Below are 16,920 nucleotides of genomic sequence, written 5' to 3' on the forward strand. Positions count from 1 at the left end.
GGTCGAGTGGTGCACTTTGTCGACGAGTGGTATATTTGGCCGACTGCACCCCAAAATTTCTGGCAGCAATTAGTTCACACAGAAAATGCGCCTTCTCATTTATAAACGTTCTCTGCCCAAACATTCGATTATTCGATGCAAAATTTGTTGGTGCAAATTCGATTTAATTCGAATTTTTTCGAATTTTCCAAAACTTTTTTGAAGTGGAACTTCTTAATCGAGTTCGGATATGTTTGCGTTAAATATTTAACACCATGTCATAAAATCTGTATCGCTCATTCGATTTTCAAAAAGGAGGTAGGTGTCAAATGAAAGGACTTGCCCTGTAGATGTGTAATATGGTTTTAGCTTTGTGCCTATGAATGTATGTAAGAAAATCTTAGGGGTGTTCTGCAACTCTTTCGTATTCGGATTTTGCTACGAATCGTAGAAATATTATGCTGCAATCCGAATCGTATTTTCGAACTTTCGAAATTCGTAACAATGGCATGCCTAAAAACGAACGAGTAAGCTTTTTTGCGTAATTTTGTACGAAAACAATTCTGTGTCAGAGGCGAAATAAACGATGTAAATCGATGTGTGTTTGCAAGAAATATTGGTGGTGTTCATTTAAACAGAAAATTTGCCTTTCGCATATACTTATATTTTTATCCACTGCTTTATATAAACTAGCAAAAAAGAATATTTGTTGCCCGTAATCGAGAAACTTGGGTCCGGTTTAGTTAATGTACAACGATTGTCGGTTGTTGTGTTCAAACGCATAACCCGAATCCAAAAACTTTAACATACACGTGTAACCAAAGGATTCACATTTTATTTAAGAAAAATGTTTCAAATTTCCTACCACTAGCTTATTAATAAACTCGGTTTGCACTGTGCACTTTCGCACTATGCAATTTCGACGTGGGTTCTGCGCAAAAATACTGTAGCCGGAGTGATATGCACAAGAAATGTTGTATACCTTTGACATGAGGAAGCCCCTCTTCCCCGCAACACAGAAAGGAGAATTCTACTTAGTAAGATTATAGTCCCTAAGCGCGGCCGAAGGCAAAAGCAAGCGCAACAGGTGGTGGACCTAAAAAGTGCATATTTTCAATGGCTTGGAAGAAGCTGTTATTGCATTAACTGGATTGAGAACCAGAGCTTCAGGCAAAGGAGGAGTTCTGGCTTGTGGTTCAACATTTCAACCAGAAGCTGACATAGATGCGCCCATGGTTACTATGCCCGATAGCTCCGCATACCTTTGTGAATCCATTGCCATAGCGCCCGCTTGCTCTGCTGCTATAATTGCAAATGTCTACATCAGAATCCATAATTTTCCTCAAAATATGTAAAATTAACCAATTTTGCAATAAACAAGCACATGATGAGTGTTTTTTTTAATTCCTTTCCACTTTGTTTTCTTTCATTCAGCTATCTTCGAAAAACAACTGGTAGCTGGCAATGATGCACATGTTTCCGCAAGGGTTGCCGCATGTGGATTTTTCGTTTTTTGTAACGTAGCTACGAATTACGAATTACGAAAATTCGGGTTCTAGAATAAGGGGGGAAATCAGATTATTTAATAAGTTAAATAAATTACCCCAATATGGGTATCAATCGAAATGATTTTGAATAAACTTTATTTTTTAATTACATTTAAGAGGGGTTTAGTTAAAGAAGTTAAGGAAGTATTGTGCTTAAAATACTATGCAACAATTACAATATTTTTGAGGTGCTTGAAGAGAGTGGCCACCTGTTTAAAAAGTTAAACTCAAATTACACTGTAGGACAGCCCAAACCAGCCCGGACTTTGTTAACATTTTCTGAAAGTATACCCATCCAGTAGTAAAACACTCGGTGGATTTGCGAAAGTTAGCTCGTATTTTTATTTCATGGCCTACTAAAGTTGTCATATGTCTCGGCCTAAGTAGTTTTCAAAAAAATAGTTAAAATAAATGCCTGAGTGACAGTGATGGCAAATTTAGTCAGAAACAAGAAAGTTGAAGAGTTGATTTTTTTGGAAATAAACATGAAGGTCGATTTTTTCTGGAAAAATTCGATTTTATCCGAATTTTAGCAACACAAAGTTCAATTTCAGAAATTCGCCATTTTGGAGCTAAAATTCGAGTATCGAAGCTTCGAATATCGAATTTACCCATCCCTACTACTAATGCATAAAATCATATGGAACCAGGAGGAGTAACCTGCTGTTGTGTGTTCCGCTAAGGTCACCTGCCAAGCAAGCAGAATTCAAAAAAAAATCTTTATTTAACGTGGAAAAAGGTAATTTTTGGATGAAAATTGAGTAACCACTTAATTAATGGCTTACAATTTTAGCAAAATGGATAATTCAAGCGCAACAATTGCCAACACCAAGAAGCGAGTGCGGAAGCTTCAACACAATTGGACGAGCCAAACTGAACAGCTTATAGTAGCTGTCCAAGGTAATTCTCTAGTGTAGGGTAACAACCCCTAAAAAAGGTCCGGCAAAGTCGGGAGGGGTACCAAGCGACGCGTTTCGGCCCCCCTATTAACAATCTGTAGGGGGAGGGCTAATATTATTAACCATTTAAAAGTTATAAACTAAAAACTTTTGTTAAATTTCGTTGTTTTCTATGAGCAATTACCGCGTCAAAAATGCACTAAATCACCAGTTTCCACTTTTAAAACACTATTAAAACGTCTCCGGTTATTATTTTATGCAAACCAAATCATTTATTCACTTTTATTTTATATATTTCGTTAATAAAACAGAGTAAACAAACTTTGCGCCTGCCAAAATTATTATAACCTCAAATCGCCGGTATTGCCACCTTATTTCACATTTCATTTGCGCTATTATACATACTCAGTTTACACTATACACTTCTTCTTTTTCTTCTTTTTTTACTTTCACCTAAATAAGATATTCTAACCAAAATATAATAGCAAATTTCGCTATACCATGGCAGCGCTACTTTTATGGTTTACAGTTATTTTAGCTGTACGAAGTGCGATTTTTTATAAACAATTTTCATTATTTATCGAAGTATTGATTTTTATGGGAAAAGCGCCGCAGGCGAAAATTTTTAATAAAAAATCGCGCGATTTTTTAACCGAACCCAAAGAAGTTTCACTTCAAAAAGCAATTTATGGGTACCACTTTTATAAAATTTGTACGTTACGGGTATCTTACCTTGCAAAAACTCCTCCGTCTGTCTCACGACCGTACGCTCCAACTTCAGCAAACAAAAATCTATAACCGGCGTCTACCATTGCCATTAATTAGGGCTCCCAGATATCTCTGTTGCTAAACCGGGACACTTAAGGGTGGGAAAGGCCTCTCGCTCCCTTCCCTTTCGTTTCGACAAAAATTACGTACGAAAGGATGTAGTAAAATTTTATTTTGACAAACAAAAAAATATAAAAACATGAGATCATGAGATCATTACAACGTACACCAGCAAAACAAAACAATTTATCACAACTAAAGCACAGAGAATTTTTCACAATGCATGTACCTTTTTTGTTCCTTATAAAAATACAGTTTATACTAAATACATCAGAAAACATAAAAATAAAATTTCTAAACTTTGTTCAAAACTCGGGAAAATGCAATAAATTTGCACACAAATTCGCAACTTTCTATTCAGACTTTTTTATAAAAATTTTGAAAATGAAGTTTTGCAGCCCATAAAAATTTTGTTGATTTTTGGTGTTCTTTTTACTGAGAGTTTCTTCCATACAAACTACTTATGTTCGACATTTTTTTGTATGTGGAAGACACTGTCAGCAAAAAATAAATAATTGCAAAAAATCAACGAAATTTTCTGGTAACTTCAGACTTGCACTTTACTAATTGGCTCAAAAGCTACATTTTCAAAATTTTTTTAAAAGATCTGATTAGAAATTGTGATCTGATGAAAGAGTCTCCGAGCCAATAATTTTGTACGGCACGGTACTTATAAGTAATCTAGGTTTCACGAAAGAAAAAAAATTAAATACAAGGTAACATTAAAATATCAGTTATTTGTTTCGTGCTAAAATTAAAAACGTGCTAAATTAAAAAAAAAATCTCATATGAAAGGGTACCAACCCTACTCGTAATAAATTTAAGTATACAAATTTTAGTATTTAGTATAGAAATATTCAATTCAAATACTCCAATATTAAAATGAAGCGCTTTGCACTTAACCGATGCTTTTTCATAATTAAGTTAAAAAAAATATATTTAAATTCCATGCTGCCTGTAATGGTATTTGAACCCTGACGCTCTGGAAATTAGCAAATTGTGGCAAGCATCTTCGTGCACTCAGCTACAGCCAGACATGTAAATGTGCTCTCAAATGTTCAGTTTGATTCAACACCACGTGTTCGTGGTATGAAAGTATTGTTTTTAAATGCGAACATTTTAAAACGATAATCAAATAAAAAATATTCATGTTTACTATGCGTTATTAACCCCAGTAAATTCATAAAATTTTTCTTAATATTACAACGCGTTGTTTCTCTTAGTGTAGTCATTTTTGTTCAAAATTTGTGCAATCAAATTGAACACCGGGACACTTAAACGAAACCCGGGACATTTTACGGTTGGACCGGGACACCGGGACAAATAGTCTAAAACCGGGACATGTCCGGGAAAACCGGGACGTCTGGCAGCCCTACATTAATACAATACTGTTGTGGCTTTTATAATTGAAGTATTCGGAGCCGCTATTAGGAGATGCTTCAATCATAATATGTTTCCCGTCTAGTGCACCGCAGCAATTCGGGAAGTTCCATCTCTCTTCAAATTTGTTTGCAATGTCTAACCATTCGCCGGGAGAATTTGGCATCTTAACAAAAAAAAATAAATATAACATTTTCTGTTCAGATCGTAAATGCAAACACAAAACTCCACATACTTTTAAGAAAACATCTTTTAGGGTTCGGAAAATCGCCTCGCAGGTTTCGCGTATTATATTGCAAATTGTTGTTTTCCCCAAAAGAAAAACAGACATCAAACTTACAAAACTATCACCAGTCGCTAAGTATCGCATCGTTTACCGCCAATCTTTCTCCAACTGAGACGGATTCCCTTAATCGAGAGTCTTTCTTTCCAATGTGCCGAGTCAAATGATTTGCCAAAAAAATCGAAATCATCCACGTTCATCCGCAAAAAGTTGTGAAACAACAAGGGATCTTGTTCCCGCAGTTTCAAACGAAGTTTGCTATAAAACCCACTGATTTTTCTCAGGGTCAAACCCGGTCGTATCCACCACTTTTTGCGCCTTTTAACTTTTTTTATTCCTCCATGCCTTCAAAGTTATTATTAAACACAATGCCGCACCGGCCACTGCAATTTTCTTTTTAATCATTTTATTTATTTGCTTTCGATCTATTTTATTCAAACTTCAAACTCACAAACGGCTGGCCAGGGTCTTCTTCTTACAAAATATTTTTGCCATGTGTAGTGGAAACGGCATGTCAGACGACTGACTCCAAAAACTGTTGTCAATAGTTTTCAATCGGTATCATGTCAGTTTATGGCATTAATGAAAACACTTTTTGGAAGAATGACATCGCTGGCAGTTATGTAGTCAGCGAATATTCCTTAATGAAAATCAGCCTATACAAAGCGGAAGTTGATTTGTTTTACAAAAATATAGTTAGATATCGTTACCTAAATATAGAAACGCCCTATCTAACATTTGTTCGCATAGTAATTCCTAAATTTAATAAAAAGTAAAGTTCTTTAGTTTTGAATTGATTTGCAGGTACAGTTGCGGCAAAAATAATACCACCACAATTAAAAATAATATTTTTTGCAACTTTTATTTATGTCGTTTCTTTTATAGGTGGAATTATATTTAAAAAAGACATTATTTAAAATAAGTAAATAAATCAAAGTTGCAAAAAATTTTATTTTTAATTGTAGTGCTTTTATTTTTACCGCGACATAAATACATATATATCTAGATAAAAGAACGAAATCTAGTTATGAAGGATATTTCTGTTATATTGTCATGGTAGTTATCCATGGGCCGCTGTGGTATAGTGGTAAGCAGTGCTTTCACTCGTCAACACCTAGGTTCAAGCCCTGGTCAAAGCAACATCGTAAAAAATATAGAAAAAGGTTTTTTCTTAACAGCGGTCGTCCCTCGGCAGGCAATGGCAAACCTCCGAGTGTATTTCTGCCATGAAAAATAGCTTCTCATAAAAATACAATCGCCGTTCGGAGTCGGCGTAAAACTGTAGGTCCCTCCGATTTGTGTGCAACATCAAGGCGCACGCCACAAATCGGAGGAGAGGCTCGGCCAAACACTAACATATGTGTAAGCGCCAATCTAAAAAACAAAAAAAAAATTATCCATGGGGTGTCAAGAAGAACTCCATAAAATTTTCACGTACATTCATTGCATTGTCCGCTGGCCTACCCATTCCATTTTCTCCCAACTCATTTCTCCAGTTACCGCGTACAACGATGCCATCATCGTCAACGTCTAAGCTTCGAATATATAATGGTTTACGTGTTAATAAAAAATTATGCAAAACAAAAATCGTGAGGACAATAGCTTTCGCGCACCCTGGTTTTACGTCCATTGGTCTTCTAAGTATTCTGAATCGCGCTGCACTTATGCCGAACACATTCTCAACTACATTCCTTGCTCGCGATAGTCTGTAGTTGAAAATTTTGTGGGACATAACTTGCTCAGGATAAGAGAAGGGTTTCAGCAAATACGGCTTTAAAGGAAAAGCGGCATCAGCTACTATGACAAATGGCATAGGGTCTCCTTCATGTGGAAGTGGCCTCGGAGCCGGGAAATTAATGGTATTATCAGCAAGAGCTGCTGAAAGAGGTCATCTGAAATGAAATCATTTCAAATCCCAATGTAGAAATGTTAAGGTTATTAAGCAAGATATTGGAGAAATCTTACCGTGCGAAAACTCCTCCATCAGATTCGCGACCATATGCCCCGACTTCTACAAACAAAAATTTGTAGTCCGCATCTTCCATAGCCATTAGGACAATGCTATTAAATTTTTTGTAGTTGAAATACTCCGAACCACAGTTATCAGGTGCTTGAATCGCTATGTGCTTTCCATCTAATGCCCCATAGTAATTAGGGAAATTCCATCGTTGCTCAAAACGGTCAGCAACCATTGTCCATTGTCCAGGAGTACTCGGAACCTTAAGAAAAAATATCAAATGTTCTTATACACATTTCGCATTTCTCATTTTCATTTAATAATTTAAAAACTTACCTTTAGAAATTCGTCTTTCAAAGGCTCGAAAATAGCACCACATGTTTCATGTATTACATGGCAAATTGTCTTTTCCCCATTAGGAAAACAGTCATCAGACTGGAGAAGCTATCGCCTGTTGCTAAGTAACGTAAAGTTACTGCCAATCTTTCGCCTACCGAAATCGCTTCTCGGAATCTTGTGCTTTGTTTGCAAATATATGGGGTAAGGCGCTCCACAAGGAAATGAAAATCTTCCAGAGTCACTCTCAAAAAATGCTTTAACCACTTTGGTTCCTGCAAAACCAGCTTAGAACGCAGTGTAGCATAAAAACCACAGGTCGCTCTCTCCCTCAGACCAGGTCTAATCCACCATTGTTTTGCTTTCTCAGTTGGCTCCTCTTCTTTTTCATGCCCTGAGTGTTGTTACTACACAAAGTGCCGCAGTAGCTATTACAATTTGTTTATTTTTGCGCATTGTATCACGTTGAAATTATTTCCTCACTTTTTGCAACAATTGTTCTCTTATCAGCTGATCGGTTGTCAAAACAGTTTACTTCACATTTGACATCTGTAGCCTTTGACATGCACTGCGATATCGACATTGGGTCCGTTTTTAAGATGTAATGAAAGCGCATTTGACACCAAATGAACAGCTGTCAGATGAAGACAGTTTTTGATGTCAGTGATTTTGACCTACTGAAAACCAGCCTTTACCATTTTATGTGGAGTTCGTCGCCAAACTAATAGTTTTGTGATTAACTACTATATATACAGACAAATTTTGTTTGAATTCTAGATGTTTTTACAATGTAGCTTATGCCTGATGTCGACCAGTCAGGATGGTTATCAAATCGAAAAGGAAAGAAATTTGTAAGTGGCAAAAGTAATAAGTACTATCTCACGGAGCAATGAAATGGAAAATTTGTAATGGTACAGGGTGTGACAGTACCCCCCTCTGGATGGAACTATCGGTATCGTAGAGGAAGGCGGATGTGTCTACCAGTGCGAGTTGTGCTTGTTGGTATGGGTTGCAGTGCCTCTGGCAGCACTTCTTGCGAAACGTTGTGTTGGTTGTCGACGTTGGCAGAAACGTGTCTATCAGTGCTAGTGTTGCTTGTTGGTGTAGGTTGCAGTGTCTCTGGTAGTACATCTTGCGAAACGTTGTGTTCGTTGTCGACGTTGGCAGAAAACGCTGGTTTTAACCGATCTATGCTTATGTTTGTACATCGCCCTCGCACTATGTAGTAACTTGAAACAGTTTTGAGACCGTTTGATGACGAGGTAAGGCCCATCGTACGGATGTGTTAACGAAGTATGTATCGAGTCGTTTCGCACGAATACGTGCGTTGCGGTTTGCAGTGCTGGTGCTAAGAATGTTTGCGGTGTCGAATGATGGGCTGTTTTGGTTGGTCGCAGTTTCTCCATTGCATAACGAAATTGTGCGTTGGCTTCGTTGGTAACTTGTTTCGTTTTGACGTCCTGGAAAAATTCGTCTGGGACGCGTAGTATTGAGCCATACACGAGTAGCGCAAGAGAAGATGTTGGGTTAAAACGCGACTCGCAATCTCAGTAAAATCGCTGGTAAATTATATACCCAATCAGCTGGATTGTGGCACAAAATGGCTGTTTTAAAGCTTCTGTGCCACTTCTCGATGATGCCGTTCGATTGTGGGTGATAGGGTGTTGTTCGCAAATGGTCTATCCCTATAGTGTTGATCAATTCGGCGAATACGGCGGACTCGAATTGCCTACCACGATCAGATGATATTCATGCTGGAATACCAAACCGTGAAATCCAATGTGACAAGAGGGCCTTGGCAGAGAGAAAGAGGACCAACGATGTCTATGTTAATGTGCGAAAACCGTCCTTATGGAGTCTCGTATCTTAACGGCGCTGTCGCAGATGAGTTGACTGTCACTGTTGGGAATCGAAAAAAACTTTAGAATAAGCGAATTTTTGTGCATACCTGGTTCTTTAACGAATTTTTGAAGTTGGGTGAACGCGCTCTGCGCTACAGCAACCTTAGTGTAGTCTAGGGATGGATAGTGGGGGGTTGAAATTCGATTTTTTCCGAATTTCGAACATTGCCCAACCATTCGATTATTCGATTCGAAATTCGGTGGTGCAAATTCGAATTCTTTTGAATTTCGCAAAATTTTTTTGAAGTGAAACTTCTTAGTCGAGTTCGGAGATGTTTGCGTGAAATATTTAACACCAAGTCATAAAATCTGCATCGTTCAATTTAAAAAAATTAGGAGTCGAATTAAAGGCTTGTCCTTTGGGTCTGCAACATAGTTTTAGTTCTATAAAAGGGTTGCCACAGATTAGAAAATCAAATTCAAATAATCGCTTCCGCAGATGTTTGCGTTAAATATTTAACACCAAATCATAAAATCTGTGTCAAATGAAATGTAGATGTGTAACATGGTTTTAGTTTTGTGCCATATGTAAGAAAATCAAAATCAAATTATTTATTAAATAAATTACTCCAATATGGGTATCAATCGAAATGGTTTTGAATAAACTTTATTTTTTAATTACATTTGGGAGGGTTGCCACCTGTTTGAAAAGTCGAATTTATTTAAAGAAGTGTTGTACTTAAAATACTATGCAACAATTAAAATATTTTTGAGGTGCTTGAAGAGAGTGTGCACTTGTTTAAAAAGTTAGTCTAAAATTACACTGTGCGACAGCCAACGTACTTTGTTAATATTTTCTGAATGTCTACCCATCCAGTAGTAAAACGATCGATGGATTTGCCAAAGTTAGATCGTATTTCTATTTTATGGCCTACTAAAGTTTTCATATCTCGGCCTAAGTAGTTTTCAAAAAAGTCGAAAAAATAGTTAAAATAAATGTCTGAGCGAAATTAAAGGTTAAGACATATATATTAAAATTTCCTGGGAAATATTTTCGTAAAACATTTTAACCCATTAGCTCCCTCCTAAACCGGTCATATTTGACCCTTACTTCAAGAAACCTCGCAAAAAGCGAACTTGGCAGATCGTTTATGGATTGATATATTCTAAAAAATTATTCTCCGGAAAATTTTACTAGGGGTCTTCTCAGGCAAAAGCTTCATGCTACTAACGTAAAAGCCTCTAAAAATTTAAAATAAAAAATCAACAAAGAAACTAGTTTTTTTATAAAAAAAAAAATTTAAAATTGAGTTTGGAATAACAGTTCCTTCTTGGCACAGATTTTTTTTTATGTTTTAATGTATTTTTTTCCTTGAATCCCTAAGACAAATGGAGTGCCACACACAGTGATGGCAAATTTAGTCAGAAAGAAAAAAATTGAAGAGTTAATTTTTTGGAAATAAAGATGAAATTCGATTATTTCTGGAAAAACTCGATTTTATCCGAATTTTAACAACACAAAGTTCGATTTCAAAAATTCGCGATTTTGGAGCTAAAATTCGATTAAAATTCGAATATCGAATTTACCCATCCCTAGTGTAGTCTTTAGCTCCGTCGATTGCTACAATCCCTGCAAAAATTGCGACTACTCCATGCATGCATGTCAAGAGTACTCCCTAAGGACCAACGAGTACTCCAAAATTAACCACAATTCATATAAAAAATATGGTCCAATTAACATTGCGATGTCCTACGGCAGGACCATATACTCCATCTCTGCATTACATCAGAGTAGCACAAAACTACTCCAACATATTAACAATGGCATTGTTGTTATATTTTTTCGTTTGTACACGCTTTTGTTCTTCACTTCACAGATGCTTCTTCGCAACTAATAAAAACCAAAAACAAAAATAAAAAATTACATGTTGCCTCTGACGGCATTCGAACCCAAACATGCTTGGAGCAAACAAATAACAGCCAGCATCTCTACACGTTCAGCTACAGCCAGACATGCAAATGTGCTTTCAAATGATCAGCTTCAATCACATTTCGTTAAAACACGAGCAGTGATCGCGTAACAATAAGCTGGTGCAGAGACACGAGTTGGTCCGCTACAGCATGACAGAGGAACACTTTTGTAAGTACTCCAATATACCACAAATAGATTACATGGTCCAACGATTTTTGCAGGGATGCGCGATAACAGGTCGGCTGTTGCGTTTTGGTCGCCGGGTGTGTGACGGATGTCAGTTGAGAATTGGCCGAGGAAATCGAGTTGGCGTACTCGTCGTGGGGAGGCTTTTTCCCGACTTCCGCTGGAAAGCGAATACCAACGGGCGATGGTCGGTGACAATGTAACAAAACGCGACCTTCGATCGTGTACCGGAAATGGCATATGTCTTGATACACAGCAGTCAATTCGCGGTCGTATGTGCTGTATTTGCGTTGAGCACTGGTGAGCTTTTTGGAATAAAATCCGAGCGGCTGAAGTTCGCCATCGATGTTCTGATGTAATGCGGCACCAACTGCGGCATCCGATTCGTCAACGTAGAGGACTAACTCTGCATCGTGCGCTGGGTGTCCAAGCAGTGTTGCATTTACTAATTCAGACTTGCATCAAACAAAAGCGTCTTCTGCATGCCTATTCCAAACCAGTGGAATGCGGTCGTTTTTCTTATTTGCCGTAATAAGTGCTTGGAGGTGAGATTGATAGGAAATTGCGTCTGGTAGAAACTTTCTGTAGAAGTTTACCATTGCGATAAAACTTTTCAACTGCTTAGCTATGGTGGGTTTTGGAAAATCACGAATGACGGCAATTCTCTCTGGTAATGGGTGAACTCCTTGCGCCTTAACCAGGTTTCACTTTTGCCGAATTGGCACTTGGCTGTATTAATGACAAGGTTGCTGTCACGAAGGCGTCGAAAAACAGTTCGAATGTGGTGGCGGTGCTGGTCGGTGGAAGACGAAACGATACAAATATCACAGATATATGGGAAGGCGCAATCGAGACCTCGCAGGATTTCGTTGATGAGCCTTTGGAACGTCTGCGCGACGTTGCAGAGTCCAAACGTCATAAAATTGAATTCGAACAGTCCGAAGGGCATCGTGATAGCTGTTTTAGCAATGTCATCTTCGTGGATCGGGACCTGATGGAAACCCGCTGCAGGTCAATTTTGGAGAAAATGATTTTGCCCCGCAAACTTCTTGAAAAATCGCTTAGGTACTGTAGCGTGCATCTATACAGCACTGTGTGCGCCTTAAGTGCTCTGTAGTCGCCACACGGTCTCCAAGTACCATCGCTTTTCCTGACCAAATGCAGCGGACTCGACCAATTGCTGCTCGAAGGACGACACACACCTACTTTCATTAGAAATTCGAACTCTCTTCGTGGTGCAGCCAGCTTTTCGGCCGGAAGACGTTTTGGTCGGGCAAAGACGGGCTGGCCCGTTGTTATGATTCTGTGAAAGATCGTAGATTTTGTTTTACTCTCTCTGAAAATTCGGCTAATAATTCGGCAAACGGACTTGTCCGATCATATGTTTTTATTTCAGCTAGAGTTCGCATCGTTAATGTTGTCAAAGGAGTGCGTAGTTATGTGGTATTATCGGTGAGTAGATTGCGACGTAAGTCTATCAACAATTCAAAAAAGTGTATGAAATCATCACGAATGATGGGAGTTGTGACATCGGCGATAATAAATGACCACTGGAAATCACGGCGGAGGCCAAGATCGAGATGTATTATATTTTCTCCAATTACTCTGATGCGGGAACCGTTTGCAGCGTATAGCTTTGTTGCTGTTGGTCGGACGTCATATGATTTAGATGTGAGCGGTAAAACGGACACATTGCCCACGGTGTCTACAAGAAATGTTTTATTTATACGTTTGTCGTGAATCTGCAAGCGAAGCACGTTGCGCTCTATGACAGACTTTTCGCTACCATCTATCATACGACCCTGTAGTCAGGTTGAAGTAGTGCTTCACGTGGCCGCTTGAACAGAACGATTACGACAAGGGCTCCGGCATTTTCGGGCATTACGGACATATTTCTGGTGATACCAGCAGTCTTGCGATTCGGCCGATGCACCTTGTGAGCTCACAGCGGCTTGGGGGCTGCCCGATGTTCTGAGCACTGTCGAAAATGAACTTTTCGAATTTTTTACGTAATTCAATTATAGCTGTGCGCAATTCGCATATTTCGTTAGGCTGATCCGCCCTCAAAGGGAAATTCTGACAGCAAGCAGTTGAGGCGTCATTGCTCACTATCGGCAAAATGTGCGATAATTTTCTTCGTAATAAATTCAAACTTCTCGGACAGAGGCAGTGGCGCAATGACGTCACTCAGTTGACCAATTACATTAGGATCAAGTGCTGCTAGCACTGTAGCTGTCTTTTGTTTGTCTGTTGAGATGCCCGATGCCGTGAACCAGAAGTCCATGGTAGTAAACCAGGCCTCTTGTTCGTGATGTGCATCGGTGGAACAGGTAATCTGGCGTACACAACCGCGACGGCGTTTGCGGGTGCTGTAGTAATTTCAGGTGGTGGCGAGCAAACTTTAGTTGGAGGCAAATCATTGTCCACCATTTCTGCGCCGAATGTAGCTAACCTCAAATGTTGTAAAAAAACACGTGTACACCGTGCACGAATGCGGATGTTCTCGAAACGGGGTCACCAATATAGGCACGGAAATCTATTGGTACCTATTTTAATACGTTACCATTTTATGTGGAGCTCGTCGCCAAAATAATAATTTTGTGATTTACTACTATAAATACAAACTTATTTTATTTGAATTCTGTAATCTGTAATTAGAAAAAGAGATTAGTCATACAAAATTATAATTATAAAATTATCCCAGATAAAAACGATAACTTTTTGTTGTCAAACCTTGCGAAGAAGAGGAGGAATGTTAAATGTAAAAGTAAACAAAAATTGACGCTAGAAAGGAAAAAAAGTGGTTTGTAAAGGTATTTTTAATAAAATATTCAGTTAAAATATATTTAAATAGTGACCACGGTGGCACAGAGAAGAAGTTTAACTTTTCCTTGAGTTGTGTGAATAACACGCCCAACCAATTTGACAGCTAACGAGCTTTGATTGAGATTATAGGTGCAATCCCGTATTCCTCGTACTCGGACTAGTAAAACTGTCAAAAAATAAAAATTCGCTCAGAGCGAGAGAGTAACATTGAAAAGTACGGGATCGCTTTCTTGTAAAAAATGGTAACTTCTGTCAACTTCAACATAACCTCCAAATTTTGGTTGTAAATTTTTGCTTATTTTGTGTGTAAACACACTCAGATCACACATGTAAATAACCAAAAATACTTTCAAATTCATTAGAATCCACTTAAACAAGTAATTAAAAACTTTTAAACATGAATTAGCAGAGTGCACTTTTCTTTTGTTTACAATTTGGTTGCCAAACACACTGATCAGCTGATCGTTTGACACATTTACCAGAATTTACCAGCAAAAAATTCTCGGACTAAAACTGGTAACTTCTGACAGAGAGAGAACCGTATTTACTCTATTTTTTGTCCTCTCAATAGTCAGAGAGCCGAGTACGGGATCGATTTCCAGTAAAATCTGACGGATTCTGACTATTTCTGACTAGTCCGGACTCGTACGGGATCGCAACTATGTAAATGTACTTTTATGCTTTGCCGTTCGCATATGTTTACACATCAAATTTATGAGTACCTAGTACTCACGTCTTTTTTTAAGATTCAAATAGTTTTAAACGCTGAAATTGACAGAATGACGCCACCAGCGTCATGTGGGAAATGCTTGTATCAAAACATCAAAGTGCCCACACACAAAAACTTGCAATCATATTGCTCGTCAAAGTGACAGTTGGTAGGCCATCGGCAGTGGCGGATACACGGGGGGGTCAAGTCAAAGAATAATATTTCACTAATATGGGTCTAGAAAAAAGGCTCTTTAGAAGGTATGCGTAATAAAGTTGCAAACACGAATTTTTAAAATCATATATTCAAATTTTCTCTTTATTTATAAAACATTTTGATAATTTTAAACACATTCAATTTTTCTTTTTACTTATAAATCAATGAAACGAAGAATTTTCAAGTTGAAACTGAAGAATTTATATCTTTGTGAATATTCATAGATGCTAGACGGTTGAGCCTTTCTTGACATGTTGTATTTCTCAGGTAGGTTTTAATTCTTTTCAGGCATGAAAAGCTTCGTTCAGGTGTGGCTATTGAAACGGGCAAAAGTGCCAATATACGTAAGATCTTAAAAACCTTCACAAAAGACGTTGTATTAGCTACTTGTAATGCTTCGAAAATGTTCGTGTGAAACTCGTTTTTTCTAAATTTTTACCTCCAGAAGAAAGATTTGTTTCGAACAGTCGATTACTTTTTCATAGAAAGCAAACAATTCTTCAGTTTTTTTGATGTGTATTCATCTTTGGTTTCGTTAGGGGTAAGATTTGCGAAGCTGTAACGCATATCCCAGCACAAAATTTCGAAGGGCTTAGCATGTGTATTTCAGCATACAATTTTTATTTTCATTAGAAGCACCCTGTGTTCGCTTGCCAAATGGTTGCATACATTTGGGCATATGCATAGTAAGAGGAAATGCGCTACAATTGATTATTAGCCGTCATCGATTCGCCATCAGTTAGCAAGTGGCGAAACGAACGAACTCAATGAGGTACAACCAAACTTGCTATCGTCTATCCATGCTAGCTAACTTTTTTCTTGCTTTCACATGCAAAATTTTTCGTTAAGCGACCGCAACTCAAACATAGCGAGCGAGAAGTGGCGAATCGACGACGGCATGGCATCCTATGACACCCACAATGCACAAGATACTAATTCCTTATTAACAATAGGTCAATTATCGGGGAGGCTCAAGAGTCCCACAACAAACACTACCGAGAAAATTATTCCCGGAAGTTTTCTCGTGAAGTATGTAACCGTGACATATATATCCGGCTGTTGGTGAGCTCGGACTCGTTTTTAAGCAGTGTTTCGGTTCATGACCAAAAAAAGAAAAAATATCAAATCGTTTTCCCCAGACACAATAAAGCTGCTGTTACCCTCTAAATCCGTTGTCAAAGATGTGACAAAGGAATAGTTTGAGGCCAGCGAAGATTCTGAAAGCGAAAACTAATTAACCAATGATAGTGTACACACATTTTATAAATAAAGGTAATCAATTTATTTAAATAGTAAATTATTGGCTAATATATATATTTTATTAATATAACCTATCTGTAATACAAATTATTTCAATTTTACATTTGATAAACAATTTTGAGTAGATAGAGGCAATAACATATTTTTTGCCGCATAAAACTTGAAAATCTACCTATATGCGGTGTTTCCAAGATATTTTAACGCCCTTGAGTCACAAGTATATATGTACAAGTATATTTTATCAATCATACCGATAATGTCATGTATTAAAAGAATTAAAAATGAAAATGAATAAAAAAATTAAATCGGCAAAATGAATAAAATTAAGTGAAATATTTAATTTCTAACCTAACCTACATTTGTATGTGTGTAACTGAATCGCCTTTATATATAAAAATATTATTCTAATTTTCGAGCTTGACTCCCTAATCTGTTATTAGAAAAAGAGATTAGCCATGCAAAATTATAATTAAAAATATCTCAGATTAAACCGATAACTTTTTGGTGTCCAACCCAGTTTTATCGATTATACTTGCGAAGAAGAGGAGGAATGTCAAATGTTAAAGTAAACAAAAATTGACGCTAGTAAGGAAAATAGGTTTGTAAAGGTATTTTTAATAAAATATTCAGTTAAAATATATTTAAATGGCCTAATATGTGTTGCAAAAAAAGTGACCACGGTGGCACAGAGAAGAAGTTTA

At 37.6% G+C, this 16,920-nt stretch overlaps 1 long non-coding RNA gene across 1 annotated transcript; it reads right to left on the reverse strand.

Annotated features, from left to right (window-relative positions):
• Positions 1-6,283: 6,283 nt before the first annotated feature.
• On the reverse strand, positions 6,284-9,619 carry LOC118736526. Its single transcript, XR_004992710.1, has 3 exons — positions 7,210-9,619; positions 6,882-7,135; positions 6,284-6,808 (listed from the first exon to the last, which is right to left on the reverse strand). It is a non-coding gene; the product is annotated as an uncharacterized LOC118736526 (long non-coding RNA).
• Positions 9,620-16,920: the final 7,301 nt, after the last annotated feature.

Source organism: Rhagoletis pomonella, unplaced genomic scaffold, assembly GCF_013731165.1.
Source record: "Rhagoletis pomonella isolate Grant_MI unplaced genomic scaffold, Rhpom_1.0 Rhpom_scaffold_00003, whole genome shotgun sequence".
NCBI lineage: Eukaryota > Metazoa > Arthropoda > Insecta > Diptera > Tephritidae > Rhagoletis > Rhagoletis pomonella.